This window comes from Watersipora subatra, unplaced genomic scaffold (assembly GCF_963576615.1).
Source record: "Watersipora subatra unplaced genomic scaffold, tzWatSuba1.1 SCAFFOLD_60, whole genome shotgun sequence".
NCBI lineage: Eukaryota > Metazoa > Bryozoa > Gymnolaemata > Cheilostomatida > Watersiporidae > Watersipora > Watersipora subatra.
The window spans coordinates 430,601-451,377 of NW_027045317.1; positions in this window are offsets into that span (position 1 = coordinate 430,601).

The window sequence follows — 20,777 nt, forward strand, 5'->3', positions numbered from 1 at the left end:
AATGGTATTGTCAGTGTGGTTCGAATATTTCTCTAATAGATTAGTCTAAGATAACCAAGCAGTTTCAAATTTTTTTTTGAGAATTTCCAAAATAAAAATGGACATTTTTTGTGTAAGTTTTGTTAAGTATCGCGCAAGTCAGAAAACATATAATTACTTACATGTATGTTGATGACACTATAGTCAATTCAATTTCAGATTTTTGTGATTACACAGATAATTAAATTAGCAGCAGTGACTCTGATGATAGTGAAAATAATGGTTTTTTTAAGTGTAAGGGACATTGTAGAGCATCGTTTTAGCTTCGTAGCGATTGTAGCTTCACATAGCTTTAGCAATGCACAAAGTGAAGGTACATTGATTTTTGCATAGCACTATATGTTAACATTTTAGCAAAATAAAATATATTACATAAAGTTTATAGATAAACTTTGAAGTTGAAACAAAATAGTATACATGCTTCATGTACATATCATGAAGCTAAATTGGCAATTTTCGGTGAAATGGCTGGCGGTAGGCCGGTAGCTTAGTTTGTACATGGGTGGCAGTAAAAGGGTAAAGCTATAAAAGAATTAGAGATACGAGTGTATGTGTTTCCTTTTGAATGATTTAGTGAACTTTGATGATTCAAGACAATGAGTTTGGCGAATGATATATATATATAAGATCCTGCTGAAGTTGCGCAATTCAACTCATGGCTTTTAATTATTACCTCAAAATGTTGAAAACACGCGATATGAAGGGCCAGAACACTACTAAAACTCATAGTTACTCTAACCTGAAATACAGTAGGTTTTATACAAATTGCTGTACAATAACAAAACTGCAAAACTATTGGTTAAAATATAAATAGCAATATATATTATTATTTTTGGCCTTCGGTATCGGGCAGCATGTATGCAGTTTGTTTGCTGATGTTAACAAAAGTTTTACTAATAAGCTACATAATTTGCTCAATTATTTGTGTCAACTTTAAAATTTAAAACAAATGTAGTGTTAGCATTTTTAGAATATACTACAAACGACGCAGAGGAACTTTTTGTGGCATATGACTTGAATTTAAAAGTTCTCTGAAAATTCAACTTGTATTTGGCCATTTTAATACTTTAAAATGTCAAAGGGAGCTCATAATGAAAGCAACTTTAATATAATTTCAAGATGCTCAAAGCGGTACGGATGTTATGTTGACAAACATTAAAAGGTCACTCTGTACTATGGCTAATAAGTATTTACATGTATTTAGATTTTGCATTGATGCTTTCAATTAGGTAGTGTATGAAATCTATTTACATTAGCTAAATTACCAGCATGTGCAATACCCAGCTTTGTTTCCTATCCATCCCAAACATTTTGCCAATGCTTATAATAATTCATTGCTCTTTTCAAATCTCATTTCTGAACCAAAGGTAGTTTTAGCAGTATAAGAACATATACTTCTCTTCCTATGGGTCTACTCACTTTTCTGTAGCAGCAAAGGCCATTGTTTTTAAAAGGTCTGTAAGAATTGTATTACTTATTTTGACTTCCATTGGTGCTCGTAGCAAATATAATTTCAGTACACTTTTCATCAATAAAGTTATTATTACTTGTTTGTAAAGTATTTGGAGCAAAACAATATTTTATGTGCACAGCAAACATTTTTGCTGCAAGCTTACCAAAACAAAATAAAACGTTTATTTTTATGTTACATTTTAATTAAACATCATGTTTTATTCAGTTATTGCTGTCAGTACTATGCAGTTATTGCTGTCAATGTTCTTTGTGCATTCTTGGCACACTTTTATGTTAAACTTCCAATGCATTAAACACTTTAGAAATAAAGTGTCCAAACAAGGATGCATAACATGAGATTTGTCACTGGCTTGTTTTGACCTATATCTAGCACTCTTTAGCCAAAGGTGTCTAGCTTTACTAAAATATTTGGTAGTGAAATTATACATAAATTCATTGCCTGCATACACATCAATCATGATGCCTATGCTCTTATTATGTGTGTTCTACTATTGCCTGCTTAGCTAATTCACTTTCTACTTCTCAATAGCCTCAGCCTCCGAATGAAAGCTATTGTTGTTATTCCTACTCTTTGTAACTTTATAATGAAGGAGGTTGTGGTTGGGCAGCTCATTTGCTTTTCACTCTATTAGAAATATTGCAGCACAAGTATAACTGCAGTAATAAAATCTTCACAGAATTGCATAATGTGGTCTTATTCTCCAAGGTCTTCTCACTAGCAGAAATGACCTATGTACTTATGCAATTGTGGTTTGTGCTTAAAGTGACTCATTCTCCTAATGTGGCATGGCTTGCTATCTTCTTGCATGCTAGTCAATTGATTAAATAGATTGTAAGAAACAAGCCAACCTCTCATTCCTACACAACCTAAAGACTTATCACATAAGTTCAACCTTCTAGCGAGATTGTAGCCGCTAAACATTTTGCTTTTTTCACGCGTCTAGCCATTTAGGGTTTTGCAGCAGCAGAAGAACAGACTAATCATGTCACAATTGGTATATTTGTTTGTCACAATTGTTTTATATTACTTTTGCCAATTTTGTCATTGAATTAATTGTACCATATTATGGTGAAAAGGCATCATGAAAAAGTTTTTTACTTCGCCTCAATACCAATGCGAAAGGTTAGACCGGTAGTGGCCATTTTTGACCTTTAGGGCGAGCCACTTTAAATACTATATCTAAGCAACTTACTCATGTCATCAAATTGCGACGGCAAACAACAATGCATAGGTTTTCGCAGCTAATTTGAATTTGGATTTTACTGCCTTAATTGCAAGATCGTAATATTGTCAAGTTAAAAAGGTCAAGAAACCCCAACTTTATAATGCTAAAAGAATGAAATTATTACTAATTTTCATAAAATGATAACTTTGTAATTATACACAAGGGTAGCTTTGTGAGATTAACCGACACACATTAAAATAGTTATGGTAACATATAGCACAGTAGCCAGCAATTGATGAATATCTGTGACTCTGTCGATGCTCCTAACTTTTGTAACTTTTTAAAAAGCATTAAAATAATTATGGATGCTTTTTATTCTGATTAGTAGTGTTAGCTGATTGATAGCACCAAACAGGCAGAATTATTAGTAGCCTATACTATACTGCCCTGAGCAAGCAAAACGCTGTATCTTGATATTTGTAAATTGTTCAGCACAAGCACAAACGCGTTTTGGTCAAGCCTGGCATCAGTATTAGCAGTATTTTAGTTGTTTTTTTTATTTATTATGGTGAGATATCCAACAATCTTTACTGAATTTTTTTTTCGTGAAACTTTAAAATCAAAGGAGTTATTTCACTTAGGGCATTTTGTTTGCTTAAATTGACAATTTACTAAGCTGGCACTAGGCAATCAAAACGCCCTATCACTGCAGATAGGGCCTTTTGATTGCTTAATTGGACTGGTTTCTCATTGTTAGTTTGCCACAAGACCATTGGCCATGACTGGATTATCAAAGGATTACAAGTTTAAATTCTGATATTAACCCGCAATTAGTCAACAAAATGATATATGTTGCAATTCCTATTACTCATCCAGTCAACACATGGATTAAAACCCTGTAATAGCCATATTTAGCTCAAAAGTTAAGAGATGATCAAAGATCTAGGTATCCTTCAAACCAGATGTCATGAAATGAAAGGAATAAGTAAAATAGTAGTTTAAAAAAGATCAAACGCTTTTATTAAAAATAATTTAAAGCAAACAACTGAGTGCAATAATGTCAGTATTTTAAAAAAGCAAAACCTTCCAATGGACATGTAATTAAAACAAATTTTTCATCAAATCTCTGAGTCGGATCTTTAAATCGAGACTTTTGTCACTTAGATATCGTCTTGTCATAATAAATATATTATGATAAAAAATATAGCAATAAGATTGAGCACTTAGAAGTGCACTAGCTTGTATGAGCTGCCTTGAAACAACCAAATATATATGCTTCAGTTTCGCTTCCCTTTGTTTATATACTCTTTGATTACATAATGCTGCTCATAATGTCCAACTTTGTGTATGTTCAGGCCAATCAAAACGCTGTATCTGCAGATAGAGCGCTTTGATTGCCACTTTATGTGTGGTAAATGTGGATAGGGCGTTTTGCACATTGTGAAAAGTGCTATTTCTGGTGGTCTCAGATATATGAAATTTCGAGACATGTTAGATCTCAACCTAAATTACATATAAGCACAAAAAAGTGAATTTTGAAAAACTTTTCAGATAGGGCGTTTTGCTCGCTTAGGGCAGTATAAAGTTATGATAATGTATTATTTTCATTGTAATTAACAAGTTGATGCATTTTAGTCGTAATTTGATACGGATTTAAACTAGAGGCTGAGTCATAAGTAAGTGACTGGAGTAAATGAAATCCTTTAAATTGTTGAAGCTTTAAAATCTATGTTTCAATTTTGTAAAAGAATATCGCATGAGATAAATTATTACTGCTTCATGGAATTTTAGTAATGGGAGGTAGGGACACGGGTTTGCTGAAAAACCTAAAAACAACAGGCATCTTTTGCATCACTTTTTAATCTGCATAACATCTGTTTGGGCTATTAAAATTGTTTTGCTTATTTTGGTAGAAACCTGGTCACCGCATCCAAGCACTATATCCACCAGATGGAAAATGGTACGAAGCACAGCTGGACGCTTTCTTGAAGGGGGTATGTTGCTGATTAACGGTTAGTTTCCACAAGAGCGTGCCACATTAATAAAAGTTTTATTTCAAAAAATTTATAAGAAATAATATTACTATAAAATCTATGTTTGAATGCCATGGCACTGCATTTTTTAACCCTTCCAATTATAGTGGCAAAAATTGTCGATTGTGCTTCCTAATATATGTCCAATCTTTATTAGCTTCAACTCTATCTAAAACCTTTTTGTTATAGATTTTATTTTTCCAACATGTTAAAAAATAGTACTATTCAAAAAACTTAATGCATTCCTACTTCGTGCATTGCTAATGCTATGTGAAGCTACGATCCCTTCGAATCTCAAAAAACAATGCTCTACCATGTTCCTTACTCTTACAAAAACTATTACTTTGACCATCATTGGAGTCACTATTGGAGCTGCTACTTTAATTATATGTGTAATCACTAAAATCTTAATCCGTCAGTCATCAACAATCATCAATAATGTTATCAACATAAGTAATCATCTGTTTTCAATTCTGGATGTACTTGCGAAAGCTATAATAGCACTAAATATTTCGAAAATCAGAAAGAACAAATGTTTCTTTTTATGTTGAAAAGTCCTAAACAAAAATTTAAAATTGCTTCGTGAGTTTAGGGTAATTTTACAGGGAAACTTTTGGACAACACTGTCAATACCATAAAAAGTCTTAAAAACTGTTAGTTATGTTGTCAACGAATAATAAAATTAAGTTACTACGCAATTGCCAGGAAATTCGCAACATGCACATATGCCGGTCGTCCATTGATTTCCCTAAATGCGCATGCAGTGGTGAAAGGGTTAATAAAATATTATGTAATCTCTAATTGAATCCCCATTCATTTAAACGCCCCTCTACTAGACCTGTACTATAATAGATGACGGTTAAAGATAGAACGCCGCCGTTCAAGTGAACATTACTTCTTTTGAAAAAAACACATAAAAAACTATATAACACACAAACTAAGCTGTGATTCAGTGATAACATATACACTGGGCGTTGAGCTTGCAAAATGCCATCGTTAACTGCTTATTCTAATGCTGTAGCATGTGCAAGAAATTTTAGCCTCAAATAGTAGTACAGATTTCATCATATTTGCTAAACCGTTTTTTCATATATGCCAAACTATCAAGGCCGCTTAAACAATAAAATTATTATCAGCCTGATAGAGTTATTAATTATTTCCACGGTGCTGCTTTCAAAGCTTTAACGAAAACACTGTAAAGCTTAGAAGTTAGAAAACTCGCTTCAATATGCATTGACAAAAGTATTAATTGCTATTGTTGTAACTGAGTCATTGTTAGTAAAAATTTGTCAACATTTTTCTATCCATCCTGTCCAAAATCGGATCCAAAGATCAAAGAATGTTGAAGTCGCAGTCAGCTGGATGTGGTTGTCAATTAAAGGGTGACACTCTAGTTTTCAACACTTCTAGAATAGCACTCGAATGAACATGGCCTTCAAATTAAGATTCTACCTTATGTCAATTTAGCTGTATTTCAGAATGTTATAATTTTGGAGTTTTGGGTCAAAGTTAAAATAGCAAGCATAACTTTGCAAATATTGACGCAACAAGATTTTAGTTTTAAATAAGGCTCTGCTTTCATATATTTGCAAATCACTAATGCATGAATTTAAAAAAAGAACCCAAGGGTATATTTCTCTTTGTGTAGTAGCATCTAATCAAAAATGCATTGATTTTAAATAAGTGCAGAGTGACATACATGGATTATCAACACCGAAGAGTGATTTTCAGACATCAGATTAAATGTGGGTGATGCTATGATAAGTGGCTTTAAACTAACACAATGTACTAGGGAACCAAACGTGATTATTTTGCTGTAGCTCAAATGCAGTAGAAAAAATAAAGATGTCTAACTTTTCAAGAATTTCAGTCAAATTCGTTGCCTACATAAATGCTGACACTAGTCTTTGTGTTCTGCTGCTGTCAGGTTACAAAACATAGCTCTCCTAGTCAGAGGCATTTAGGTATCTAGAGCAATCTAGGCATTAGTGGTTTCAATGAACACCTGAACAATGGTGTTTAACCACATTGCTTGACCCCATAGGTCAAGTATTAGCCTAATTAATGACTCAATAAATAGCTACCCAGTCAGGTCACACTAAGCTTAGCAGCAATCGTTCTGAACACTGGCCATTGAGACTGCTCAATGAATGTTAATCCTGATCATTTCTCTAATAATTTGAAGCAAATAGAAATCCAAACTGCTCTATCGCATGCATGCAAGTGGCACACCATTTAGTTTCATAATTAGCTACTAAAGTAGTATATAGAAGTGGTCATCAAAGTACCTTCTACAGTATATGTGTGTTTTGAATAACAATACATTGGTTAAGTATTATATTACTAAATGAGAAATGACACTAACGAGCATTAATGTCCTTATTGTTCACTTGTATCTTAGAAACCATCAATTCTGTTTTGACTTGCAGCACGTAAACCAGCTTATTTAACTTTTGAATGGAGCTGAGCAATGATATGTGATTCATCAAAGCCATAGCTTATCAGATTTTTATAAATGATAATTCACATTATTTACTATTTCAGTCAGCAGAAAACGGTAAAGTGCAGAGGAAATAGCAGAATTTGACAAGTACTGGACTGAAAAATCAGGCAAACTGCCAACAAGATCAGTGTTGGATGCTAAACACTCAACGCTGCCTAACAGAAGTGTTACAGTGATTCGGGCTCGAGCCAACAACTTGCTAAAGAAGGCTGCGAGAAAAAATGCCAGCTGAACTTTTTATGTTGTTGAACCTTCTTATTATCATTGCGTTGTATTTGTCAATAAATGTGCTCTTTTTGAAGACTAAAAGAGACCAACTCCGCAGTAATGCACTTGTATAGTTATTTTGTATCAAGCAGTCTTAGCTATCATTTTATGTACAGAAAATGTGCATAAAACAATGACTATGATAGATAATACAATACCGACAATAGATATTATCTGTTGTACTGCACTGTACACTATGATGTATTATTCAAGAAACAAGCTCTAAGATAAATTATAATAATTCTTTTAAAGAAAAACTAAATATAAGGAAATATGCCGCAGCAGCCAGTCTACTGACAACTTACTGTCAAACCGACAAGCCCAAAAAATTACTTAGAACGCTGTGCTTGACTAAAAACAATCAGAAATTCACTACACAATGAGAAATATATCTTTTTGGGTCATTTTCCAAATTTAAGCGAATGTGTCTGAGTAGAATGTTCTATCAATTTCTTGACATTTCAGGGCATTATTATTACTGGTAAAATGTGAATAATAGCACTCAGTATTACTATTGATCAATAAAACCACCCAAAGTCAAGAGATCTAAAGTTAGAAAAAATTTGGTACTGTGCTGGGTCCAGCCCGACTGATCATTGCTAACAATAAAGTGCAGTAAGAAAGAAGTTTTGAAAAGCGAAAATGCCCTCAAGATAGAATGTTATTGTATTTTTATTGGCTCTCTATGTGACATTAAGTTTTTCCCTGGGTTCTACATAGGCACAATGGGCTTGTTTGGAATCTACCCAATTTATGGTGCTGTGGTATTGCGCAGGTTTTGCAACCTGACACTCCATTCCCGAGTGGGGAAATGTTTTTACTTAACGTTCTAAGAGTGGCTTAAGATGAATAGAAAGACATTGCTGTTATTGTATGTTAGATTGAGTAACTAAGTATGTTGTGCAAGTAATTCATATTATTACTGTAGATAATATGCACAGCAAGCAAAAATGTGTGTGTTTCATTTTAGCAATCACAGTAACTGAGTTGCGTCCATGCATTGTTACCAACTAATTTTTTTTAAGTTTTTGTATGCAGTGCAGCAGCGATATGTGACTGAATAAGAAACTATAACATAGACCATATTTACAAATATTGAGTTACATTATTCGTTTATATTAGTGAGCAGAAAGTTATGCAGCCTAAAAGAAAATTGAGAGTTCAAAAAGCCATGATCGGAAGATTCAGGCAAACTACCAAAAATGCCAGAGCTGTATACTGTTAAAAGAAATTGGTGTTTGAAAATTATAATGATGACTTATGCCCGAGCCCACAACTTACTCAAGAAGCTGCAAAATTAAACTGGCAGCAGGGTCTTCTTGTTGTTGAGGCTTTTGTAATATCGCATTAAACTTGACGTCTGAATAAATTTACTCCGTTTGGTGACTAAGCAACGACCATTCTATGGTACTTGACTAGTTGAATTTTTTAGTATCAAGCATGGTGGCTGTTGTTGTTTTAAATACAAATTTATTGATTCCTACGTTAAAGTTTAACATACTATACAATATGTAGGTTCTAACAACAATTATTTTTGTTTTATAGAGATTGTTGTTTTATTGTACAGATTATAGCAGACTCTTAGTTGATCTATAAGTGATAGCAACATCCCAAATTATATGTAAGCCATGGTACCTCTGCATTGATATGTAAGTTATAGCAACCTCCTAAATGATATATAAATAACAGCAGCTTCCTAATTACTATATAATTCATTGTAGCCTCCTAACTGATATATAAATAGTAGCTACCAACTATATAAAATTCAAATTATAGTAAACTCTTTTGTGATCTATAAGTCATAGCAACATCCTAAATTCTATGTAACCCATAACAACCACTGCAATGATATGTAAGTTATAGCATCCTCCTAAATGATATATAAATAGCAGCAGCCACCTAATTAATATATAATTCATAGCAGTCTCCTAACTGATATATAAATAGTACTGTAGCTACCAACTATATGAAATTCAAATTATAGCAAACTCTCAGGCGATCTATAAGTGATAACAGCATCCTAAATTATATGTAACCCATAGCAGCCTCTGCAATGATATGTAAGTTATAGAAACCTCTTAAATGATATATAAATAGCAGCAGCCTCCTAATTAATATATAATTCATTGCAGCCTCCTAACTGATATATAAATAGTAGCTAACAACTATATGAAATTCAAATTATAGTAAACTCTTATGTGATCTATAAGTCATAGCAGCATCCTAAATTCTATGTAACTCATAGCAACCTCTGCAATGATATGTATGTTATCGCAACCTCCTAAATGATGTAAAAATAGCAGCAGCCTCCTAATTTATATATAATTCATTGAAGCCTACTAAATGATATATAGATAATATCTATCAACTATGGAAAATTCAAATTATAGCAAGGTCTTAGGTGATCTATAAGTGATAGCAACATCCTAAATTATATGTAACCCATAGCAGCCTCTGCAATGATATGTAAGTTATAGCAACCTCCTAATTGATATATGAATAGCAGCAGCCTCCTAATTAATATATAATTCATAGCAGCCTCTTAACTGATATATAAATAGTAGCTACCAACTATATGAAATTCAAATTGTAGTAAACTCTTATATTATCTATAAGTCATAGCAACATCCTAAATTCTATGTAACTCATAGCAACCTCTGCAATGATATGTAAGATAAAGCAACCTCCTAAATGATATATAAATATCAGCAGCCTCCTAATTAATATATAATTCATAGCAGCCTCTTAACTGATATATAAATAGTACTGTAGCTACCAACTATATGAAATTCAAATTATAGCAGACTCTTAGTTGATCTATAAGTGATAGCAACATCCCAAATTATGTGTAACACATGGCACCTCTGCAATGATATGTGAATTATAGCAACCTCTTAAATGATATACAAATAGCACCAGCTTTCTAAGTAATATATAATTCATTGCAGCCTCATATTTGATATATAAATAGTAGCTACCAACTATATGAAATTCAAATTGTAGTAAACTCTTATGTGATCTATAAGTCATAGCAACATCCTAAATTCTATGTAACTCATAGCAACCTCTGCAATGATATGTAAGATATAGCAACCTCCTAAATGATATATAAATATCAGCAGCCTCCTAATTAATATATAATCCATAGCAGCCTCCTAACTGATATATAAATAATAGCTATCAACTATAGAAAATTCAAATTATAGCAAGGTCTTAGGTGATCTATAAGTGACAGCATCATCCTAAATCATATGTAACTCATACCAGCCTCTGCAATGATATGTAAGTTATAGCAACCTCCTAAATGATATATAAATAGCAGCAGCCTCCTAATTAATATATAATTCATAGCAGCCTACTAACTGATATATAAATAACTGCTATCAACTATGGAAAATTCAAATTATAGCAAGGTCTTAGGTGATCTATAAGTCATAGCAACATCCTAAACTCTATGTAACCCATAGCAACCTCTGCAATAATATGTAAGTTATAGCAACCTCCTAAATGATATATAAATAGCAGCAGCCTCCTAATTAATATATAATTCATAGCAGCCTACTAACTGATAGATAAATAATTGCTATCAACTAAGGAAAATTCAAATTATAGCAAGGTCTTAGGTGATCTATAAGTGATAGCAACATCCTAAATTATATGTAACTCATAGCAGCATCTGCAATGATATGTAAGTTATAGCAACTTCCTAAATGATATATAAATATCAGCTGCCTCCTAATTAATATATAATCCATAGCAGCCTCTTAACTGATATATAGATAATTGCTACCAACTATGTGAAATTCAAATTATATCAATTTCTCAAATGATCTATAAGTTATAGCAACATACTTTATTATATGTAAATCAGAGCAGCTTCTAAAAGAAACAAGTTATAGCAAACTCCTAAATGATATAAGTTACGGCATCTTACTAAAGGGTATGTAAGCTATGCCAAGCTATGTAATGTTTCCATTGTAACTATTACATAAGTTACAATGGTAACATTCTAATTTATGTGTAATTTGTAGCAATCTGCTAACTGGTAATCATTATTTTTGCTTACTCATTGAGGTATGAATTATTTTACCTTCAAATTGATATGTAATTTACAACAACCATCTAGACATTCTCCAAGTTTTGACAGTTTTTCTAGTATGCATATATACAAAGTATGATAAGGCGATGAATATATATTGTATGATACCATATTCTCCTAAAATTTCCATAAAAATATATAATAATTAGGAGGTGAATAAATATATATATATCTACAATGTAGATAAATTAGACCATATAGGAGGCTTACCCATATATATTTGCGTTAACTCCTAATCCCTTATATTCCGCAACCTCCTAACTGGTATATATTTATTCAACTCCTAACTCGGAAATATGGGTATATATATATATATATATATATATATATATATATATATATATATATATATATATATATAGTGTTAATACAATCATGTTCCAATAAGGGTAATGACAACATCCAATAGATGTTTTGATCTTTACTTGACCTAGGTTGATACTTGTAAAACATAACTAGTTATTCAGTAGTCTCGATCTGTGTAGTCGCAGCAGATGTTTATGCCATATGTCAGCTAAGAAATTTGCCCATTTTAAGAGCCTAAGAGTAATGACTATACATGTGTCCGACCTCATTTCTCCTAATGGCAGTGTCCAGCCTTTTACTGTACGCATCTATCTTCTTGCTGAGCTGTTCTCGCTTGTTAATGTGAAGATCCATCTCAGCTTCCATGTTGGCAATTGTCTGTTTCCGCACAACAACGGATGTAATGTACCGCTCAAGCTTGTCCCACTTGCTTTTCGCCACCTGAGTTAGAGTAATCGAGTAAAACGTAGTGTCCATTAGCACAGAGGACAAGACAACATAATATGTGTATATATAAGAAACATGCCATACACAAAAAAAATACTCTTCCAATTTAAGTGGCAGATTATTTTATATTACTTTAGGTTTAGCTGTAATCAGTAGAAAAAGTCACTAGTAAGTTGAGATTATAACAACAGGCTGTGAGAAACTTTGATATAAGAGGTGACATGAGATAACATGAGGTGCCATGAGATAACATGAGGTGACATGAGATAACATGAGGTGCCGTGAGATAACATGAGGTGACATGAGATAACATGAGATAACATGTGCTAGACGTATCAACAAAAGGCAAATAGTAAATCGCCGTCTGAGCAACAAGCAGTTATCTACTCTGCAATTGCTCATTTAACATTGTCTAGTTTTATCTCAGCTATAAGTTACGACCCAGTTAGTGCTATGGCCCAGCTATAAGTTGTTCTTCAGTAACTAACATTCGCTACCAGAATACTGTCCAGAAATGAAAATCATTCTGAAGCAAATTTGGCAGATTGATTGGGACAAAGAGGTTAAAAAAGACGATGCAAACAGTTACCTTGGGAGAGAAGAGAAGAGCTGCTGACTTGTGCCTAGAAGCAGAAGATGATGAAGTCTTGCCAGATGAATTTTCATGGGAGAGGTTTGCCCTATTTTTGGCCATCACCCTGGAAGAGGCGGACGAGTCTCTTTGTCTTTTCCTCAACTGACTGACCTCTTCGTGCTTGCGCTGGCAACACAATACGCTGACTTATGCAAACGCTAGGATAAAATAAAAATGATTTATATGTCAAGGATACATGAAATGTCGATGGCTATCCCAAGCCACCTACTTTTTACGACAGAATTAATTAAAACATCAGTAGACTGTTATATTCGTCCTGTAATTAATGAAGGCACTCTTTGAAAACTTAGAGACCAACATTTGAGTGTTGTTAAAGACCAACCTTGAGTATGGCATCTTTCTGTCTGTTTTGCAACTACAACATGCGCACCTGATTGTCTTGTTGCCGCTTCTCTTTTTTCAGCTGTAGCAGCTCCTTATTCTTTCGTTGGTCACTAATCTTATTCTTCTCTGATTCCGTCTTCATTTGTGCCATCAGTCGCACCTGCAATAGCATCACCATAGTTGTCGAGATCTCCGAAACCAAGATCATGTGGTGGTGCAATAGTCAACACAACACATTACGAAGATCCCAAAAAACTCATACGCCAAACAATTATTTCCCATTCAAACTTTTCCCTGACTAACACAGATATAAATATAGTAGTGATGTCTCTCTGTGTAGGATTAAGTAAGACATAAATAAATATAGTGGTGATATCTCTTTGTGTAGGATTAACTAGCACATATAAATATAGTGGTGATATCTCTGTGTAGGATTAACTAGCACATATAAATATAGTGGTGATATCTCTGTGTAGGATTGACTAACACATATAAATATAGTGGTGATATCTCTCTGTGTAGGATTAACTAATACATATAAATATAGTGGTGATATCTCTGTGTAGGATTAACTAGCACATATAAATATAGTGGTGATATCTCTCTGTGTAGGATTAACTAACACATATAAATATAGTGGTGATATCTCTGTGTAGGATTAACTAGCACATATAAATATAGTGGTGATATCTCTGTGTAGGATTAACTAGCACATATAAATATAGTGTTGATATCTCTGTGTAGGATTGACTAACACATATAAATATAGTGGTGATATCTCTCTGTGTAGGATTAACTAACACATATAAATATAGTGGTGATATCTCTCTGTGTAGGATTAACTAATACATATAAATATAGTGGTGATATCTCTGTGTAGGATTAACTAGCACATATAAATATAGTGGTGATATCTCTCTGTGTAGGATTAACTAACACATATAAATATAGTGGTGATATCTCTGTGTAGGATTAACTAGCACATATAAATATAGTGGTGATGTCTCTCTGTGTAGGATTAACTAGCACATATAAATATAGTGGTGATATCTCTCTGTGTAGGATTAACTAACACATATAAATATAGTGGTGATATCTCTGTGTAGGATTAACTAACACATATAAATATAGTAGTGATATCTGTGTGTAGGATTAACTAACACAGATATAAATATAGTGGTGATATCTCTGTGTGTAGGATTTACTAGCACATATATAAATATAGTGGTGATGTCTATCTGTGTAGGATTAACTAACACATATAAATATAGTGGTGATATCTCTGTGTAGGATTAACTAGCACATAAAAATATAGTGGTGATATCTCTCTGTGTAGGATTAACTAACACATATAAATATAGTGGTGATATCTCTGTGTAGGATTAACTAGCACATATAAATATAGTGGTGATATCTCTCTGTGTAGGATTAACTAACACATATAAATATAGTGGTGATATCTGTGTGTAGGATTAACTAACACAGATATAAATATAGTGGTGATATCTCTGTGTGTAGGATTAACTAGCACATATAAATATAGTGGTGATATCTCTGTGTAGGATTAACTAGCACATATAAATATAGTGGTGATATCTCTGTGTAGGATTGACTAACACATATAAATATAGTGGTGATATCTCTCTGTGTAGGATTAACTAATACATATAAATATAGTGGTGATATCTCTGTGTAGGATTAACTAGCACATATAAATATAGTGGTGATATCTCTCTGTGTAGGATTAACTAACACATATAAATATAGTGGTGATATCTCTGTGTAGGATTAACTAGCACATATAAATATAGTGGTGATATCTCTGTGTAGGATTAACTAGCACATATAAATATAGTGTTGATATCTCTGTGTAGGATTGACTAACACATATAAATATAGTGGTGATATCTCTCTGTGTAGGATTAACTAACACATATAAATATAGTGGTGATATCTCTCTGTGTAGGATTAACTAATACATATAAATATAGTGGTGATATCTCTGTGTAGGATTAACTAGCACATATAAATATAGTGGTGATGTCTCTCTGTGTAGGATTAACTAGCACATATAAATATAGTGGTGATATCTCTCTGTGTAGGATTAACTAACACATATAAATATAGTGGTGATATCTCTGTGTAGGATTAACTAACACATATAAATATAGTAGTGATATCTGTGTGTAGGATTAACTAACACAGATATAAATATAGTGGTGATATCTCTGTGTGTAGGATTTACTAGCACATATATAAATATAGTGGTGATGTCTATCTGTGTAGGATTAACTAACACATATAAATATAGTGGTGATATCTCTGTGTAGGATTAACTAGCACATAAAAATATAGTGGTGATATCTCTCTGTGTAGGATTAACTAACACATATAAATATAGTGGTGATATCTCTGTGTAGGATTAACTAGCACATATAAATATAGTGGTGATATCTCTCTGTGTAGGATTAACTAACACATATAAATATAGTGGTGATATCTCTGTGTAGGATTAACTAACACATATAAATATAGTGGTGATATCTCTGTGTAGGATTAACTAGCACATATAAATATAGTGGTGATATCTCTCTGTGTAGGATTAACTAACACATATAAATATAGTGGTGATATCTGTGTGTAGGATTAACTAACACAGATATAAATATAGTGGTGATATCTTTGTGTGTAGGATTAACTAACACATATAAATATAGTGGTGATATCTCTTTGTGTAGGATTAACTAACACAGGTATAAATATAGCGGTGATTTCTCTCTTTGTAGGATTAACTAACACATATAAATATAGTGGTGATATCTCTGTGTAGGATTAACTAGCACATATAAATATAGTGGTGATATCTCTCTGTGTAGGATTTACTAGCACATATATAAATATAGTGGTGATGTCTCTCTGTGTAGAATTAACTAACACATATAAATATAGTGGTGATATCTCTGTGTAGGATTAACTAACACATTAAAATATAGTGGTGATATCTCTGTGTAGGATTAACTAGCACATATAAATATAGTGGTGATATCTCTCTGTGTAGGATTAACTAACACATATAAATATAGTGGTGATATCTGTGTGTAGGATTAACTAACACAGATATAAATATAGTGGTGATATCTCTGTGTGTAGGATTAACTAACACATATAAATATAGTGGTGATATCTCTTTGTGTAGGATTAACTAACACAGGTATAAATATAGCGGTGATTTCTCTCTTTGTAGGATTAACTAACACAGCTTTTGTATCGGTCAGCAAGCCTACCTTTATCTTCTTCATCTCATTCAGTTCAGTACTAAGGTCCCTGATGCGCCGGTCGTAGACAACTTGGTTCTTCATCATTTTGGCGTGCTCCTTTTTGGCAGTATTTACCTTATTGAGCTCCTGTTGCATGGTATCCGGCCGTTTCTCAAACTCCATTTTAACTTTGCGCACCTGCTCCTCCGACTGCTGCTTCTTGCTGCCTGAAAACAGAACTCACATAACAGTTTATTTCATTTGTATTTGCTATCCTGGTAACTGCTGTCCGGTTACGAATTAGCTGGTTGCAAAGCTAGCTACACGTTAAGATTATCAAACTCATACCAATTACTATCTAAATGACAGATTATTACACCGAAGCCATAGCACTGTATGGACTGAACTTTATAACTTGTTAAGAGCTAGCTGATTAACTATTAACAGCTGATCTAACATATACTAGCTATAACAGCTGATCTAACATATACTAGCTATAACAGGAGGTTACCTAAGCTGCTCAGGACCTGGTTTCGTTCTCGTTCAACAGCCATTATTTGGTCCTGCAAGTTGCGCATTTTATCCTCGTAATGCTGACGAATTGTTTGCAGTTGTCGCTGGCTCCTTTCGAGTTCTTCAATCATTCTTTGTTTAAGTGAAATCTCTCCTGACAGCTCTGCCAGGTCTTCTTGAAGATGGTCAGACTCTACAAGAATTAGAAATGATAAAAACCAGCTGATTATATCAAGTCCTGATGAGCATATGAAGGTTTTAGCAATGCTTTCGACCAGTATTCATATGGGTAGAATAGCACCAGTGTATATACGTATATTGGTAGAATAGTTACCAGTGTATATACGTATATGGGTAGAATAGTACCGGTATCTATACGTATATGGGTAGAATTGTACCGGTATCTATATGGGTGCTATTCTACCTAGTATATATACTGGGTAGAATAGTATCTATATGGGTAATCTTGGCCTTGACCTTTAAACGGTTGCATCAACCAAGGGTGATCAACTGATCAAGGCGGCAAAAGAAATTAACTGAAAGCAGCTGTCATATATGTTATAGCAGTTGTTATATATGTTATAGCAGTTGTTATGTTATAGCAGTTGTTATATATGTTATAGCAGCTGTTATATATGTTATAGTAGCTGTTATATATGATATAGCAGCTGTTATATATGTCAAAATATGATGCTAGTAAGCGATCAATGAAAGTAATCTAGACTTGCACACTACGCTTACTGCTTCTAGCGAGCTGCTCTTCCTTGTGTTAGTCTAGCAAAACATTATCGAATTAATTGTTACATGATATACCTTACCCGCCTTAGCTTATTATGGCATAGACTTATTTTGGCAATAACTCACTTAACAAGTTGTATACCATTACTGTTAACAAACTGTAGATTTCACCTTAGTTGGTGGTCTTTAATACTTCTGAAAAACTCAGATTTTGCCCCCAAGTGAACAATAGTCTAGAGACACCTCATTTAATACTCTAACATAGAATTCAATTCTTTTTTAAAAATTACAGATAAATAATTTATAGATAGGCTAACTTTCAATATTATTTGCGTTCAACAAAGTTTACATAAGTTGGTAAAGCACAATGTTCAAATACTATTTGACGAAGAAAAATGTAACTAGCAGTTGTGACAGAGCTAAAACATAAGTTAATCATGTAAAATGTATCAAATAGTTTGTAGCTCTGAAAGTTTCAAGTTAATTACAAAAGATACATGAACGCTACGTTTTTTGCGGCGTTAAGAAGAAAAGCAACAAATGACAGCCACTGACTTACATTTAAAAAATGTGTCAAAATGTGTAAGAGTTGAGGCTGTTGTGGCTAGACACACAAAATAACACGTCACATTGACAAATAAATGGACGAGTGCGAATTAGCCTTTACCAGGCGAAGGCCATGACTTTCTTGTTAGATTTTTTATTATCATTAGTTGTTATTATTAGCGTTTTTAAGGAAATTTTGTTGTGTAAATTTTACTGTTGGTTTTGAGAGAGAATAAATTGATTGGTTAAAAAAGGTCAGACTTTACAGAATCCAGCTAGTTTTTTTCTGCCTTAAAGAATAGAGAAAGCATAATATTATTATGCTTTATTAGTCATCTTGAGGTGTTGACTGATGTTCTAAAAAAAGAATCAAGGAGATTGACCCCCTTGAAGCTGAGATATAGACAGCCAAACACAGGTCTACCTAATAAAGAATCAGAAGAAAACCCTTCGAAAATCCCGAAAACTGTGACGTTTAAAATCGACTTAATGGTCATGTGCCGGAGTTGCGCACCCTTACCGCCGTTACTTATAATGATTGTTTTGGCTACGAGATGTGAAACGCTTCTCGCGATAGTAAATAATTTACATACTAACTCTGGTTTCTCAGGAAAATCATCCAAACATTGTATGGTAAAGGCATTTGCCCACAACCCCTCGCCATGATTTTTTAAAGCAGAAGAGCAGATTTTGACTATTGTGCTTCAAATTTTAACTCGATCTCCACGGATATGCTCCGAAGATCATCTGTTCAACGAACGGCGCGTGTATAGTCTATATGCGATATCCGCGATTGCAGTTTGTTTAGAATAAGAAATAGGAATGGGACTTTTTGTTCCCTTCATCATTTTTCTACTGTGTATCTACTGCAGCATTCAGTTTATTTTCATGATTATCGTCACTATTAACAGACTGGAAGTTCACTACAGCCATAATCTTAAAAAGACTAACTTGACCGTGCTGCTCTTGCTATAAGAAAAGAAAACGATAACTTTTGCTTTGATTTTTCTATTGATCTATTATCTTATCTATGATTATTTTTTATGATTTATATAATATTCATAATGCATATTATACAAAATAATAATATAACTGCGTATAGAATAAATGATGTAACTAATATAATTTGTAGAAAATTCCAAATGATAACCGAGATTGATGATTGATTTAATTGATTCTATTTATTAGCTATAGTTAAAAAATCTGAACAACGCTAAAGATGAGTCTGAATAGGGAAGCTAAGTAGGAGAACAACAAAACTGAGCTGAACTAGCAAGATAGCGAAATGTTGCGAAATAATAGATGCGTGTAGTTATTTTATGCTAAAACTAATCTACACGTCAGAGGGACTGGTTCGGAATTCTAGGAGCGATGATTGTTAGGCCCAATTTGATTGTTCTATACTTCCAGGGATTAAACCAATTAAAACGCCGTGATTGTTATAGGAGAGCGCATTAGTTGGCTTAATTGACCAATGGCACACAAGTCGATTTCATACGTCATATATTGATGATTACCAAAACACTTTTGTTTTTTTGGTAGACCTGTGTTTGGCTGGCTATATCTCAGCTTCTGGTTGGTCAATCTTCTTGATTCTTTTTTTAGAACATCAGTCAACACCTCAAGATGAATAATAAAGCATAATAATATTATGCTTTTTCTATTCTTTAACAAAACAACAACTTAAAAGCATTCTATATAAAACATGTAATATAATTATTAGGTTAACAAAACTGTGTTTTGCCAAATAAACAACGACATTGATTCAAATTGTCTTTGTAATTTATTCAAATATCCATTCGCATCTTACTGACACTTAACAATGATTGAACAATGCGTGCAGAGTTATTGAAATTAATAATAAATGCCTGTTCAATAAATCAATAAAGGTCAGTATTACCTGAGGTATTGAAGAAACGGAATTGTTATCCATTTCAGTAGGAAGTGTTTGCACAGAACTATCACCACTAGTGCCACAGCTATACCGTTCTAGATCTCTGCAGGCAGAAAAAGTAGGTCAAGGCCGGTCATACGGAGCAAGTTAAGGCCTGTCATACAGAGTAAGTTAAAGCTTGTCATACGGAGCAAGTTAAAGCTTGTCATACAGAGTAAGTTAAGGCCTTTCATACAGAGTAAGTTAAAGCCTGTCATACGGAGTAAGTTAAGGCCTGCCATACGGAGCAAGTTAAGGGCTGTCATACAGAGTAAGTTAAAGCCTGTCATACAGAGTAAGTTAAAGCTTGTCATACAGAGTAAGTTAAAGCCTGTCATACAGAGTAAGTTAAGGCCGGTCATACAGAGTGAGTTAAGGCCTGTCATACAGAGTGAGTTAAGGCCTGTCATACCGAGTGAGTTAAGGCCTGTCATACGGAGAGCTAAAAGCTACTAAAACTGATAGTAGCTATTTACTA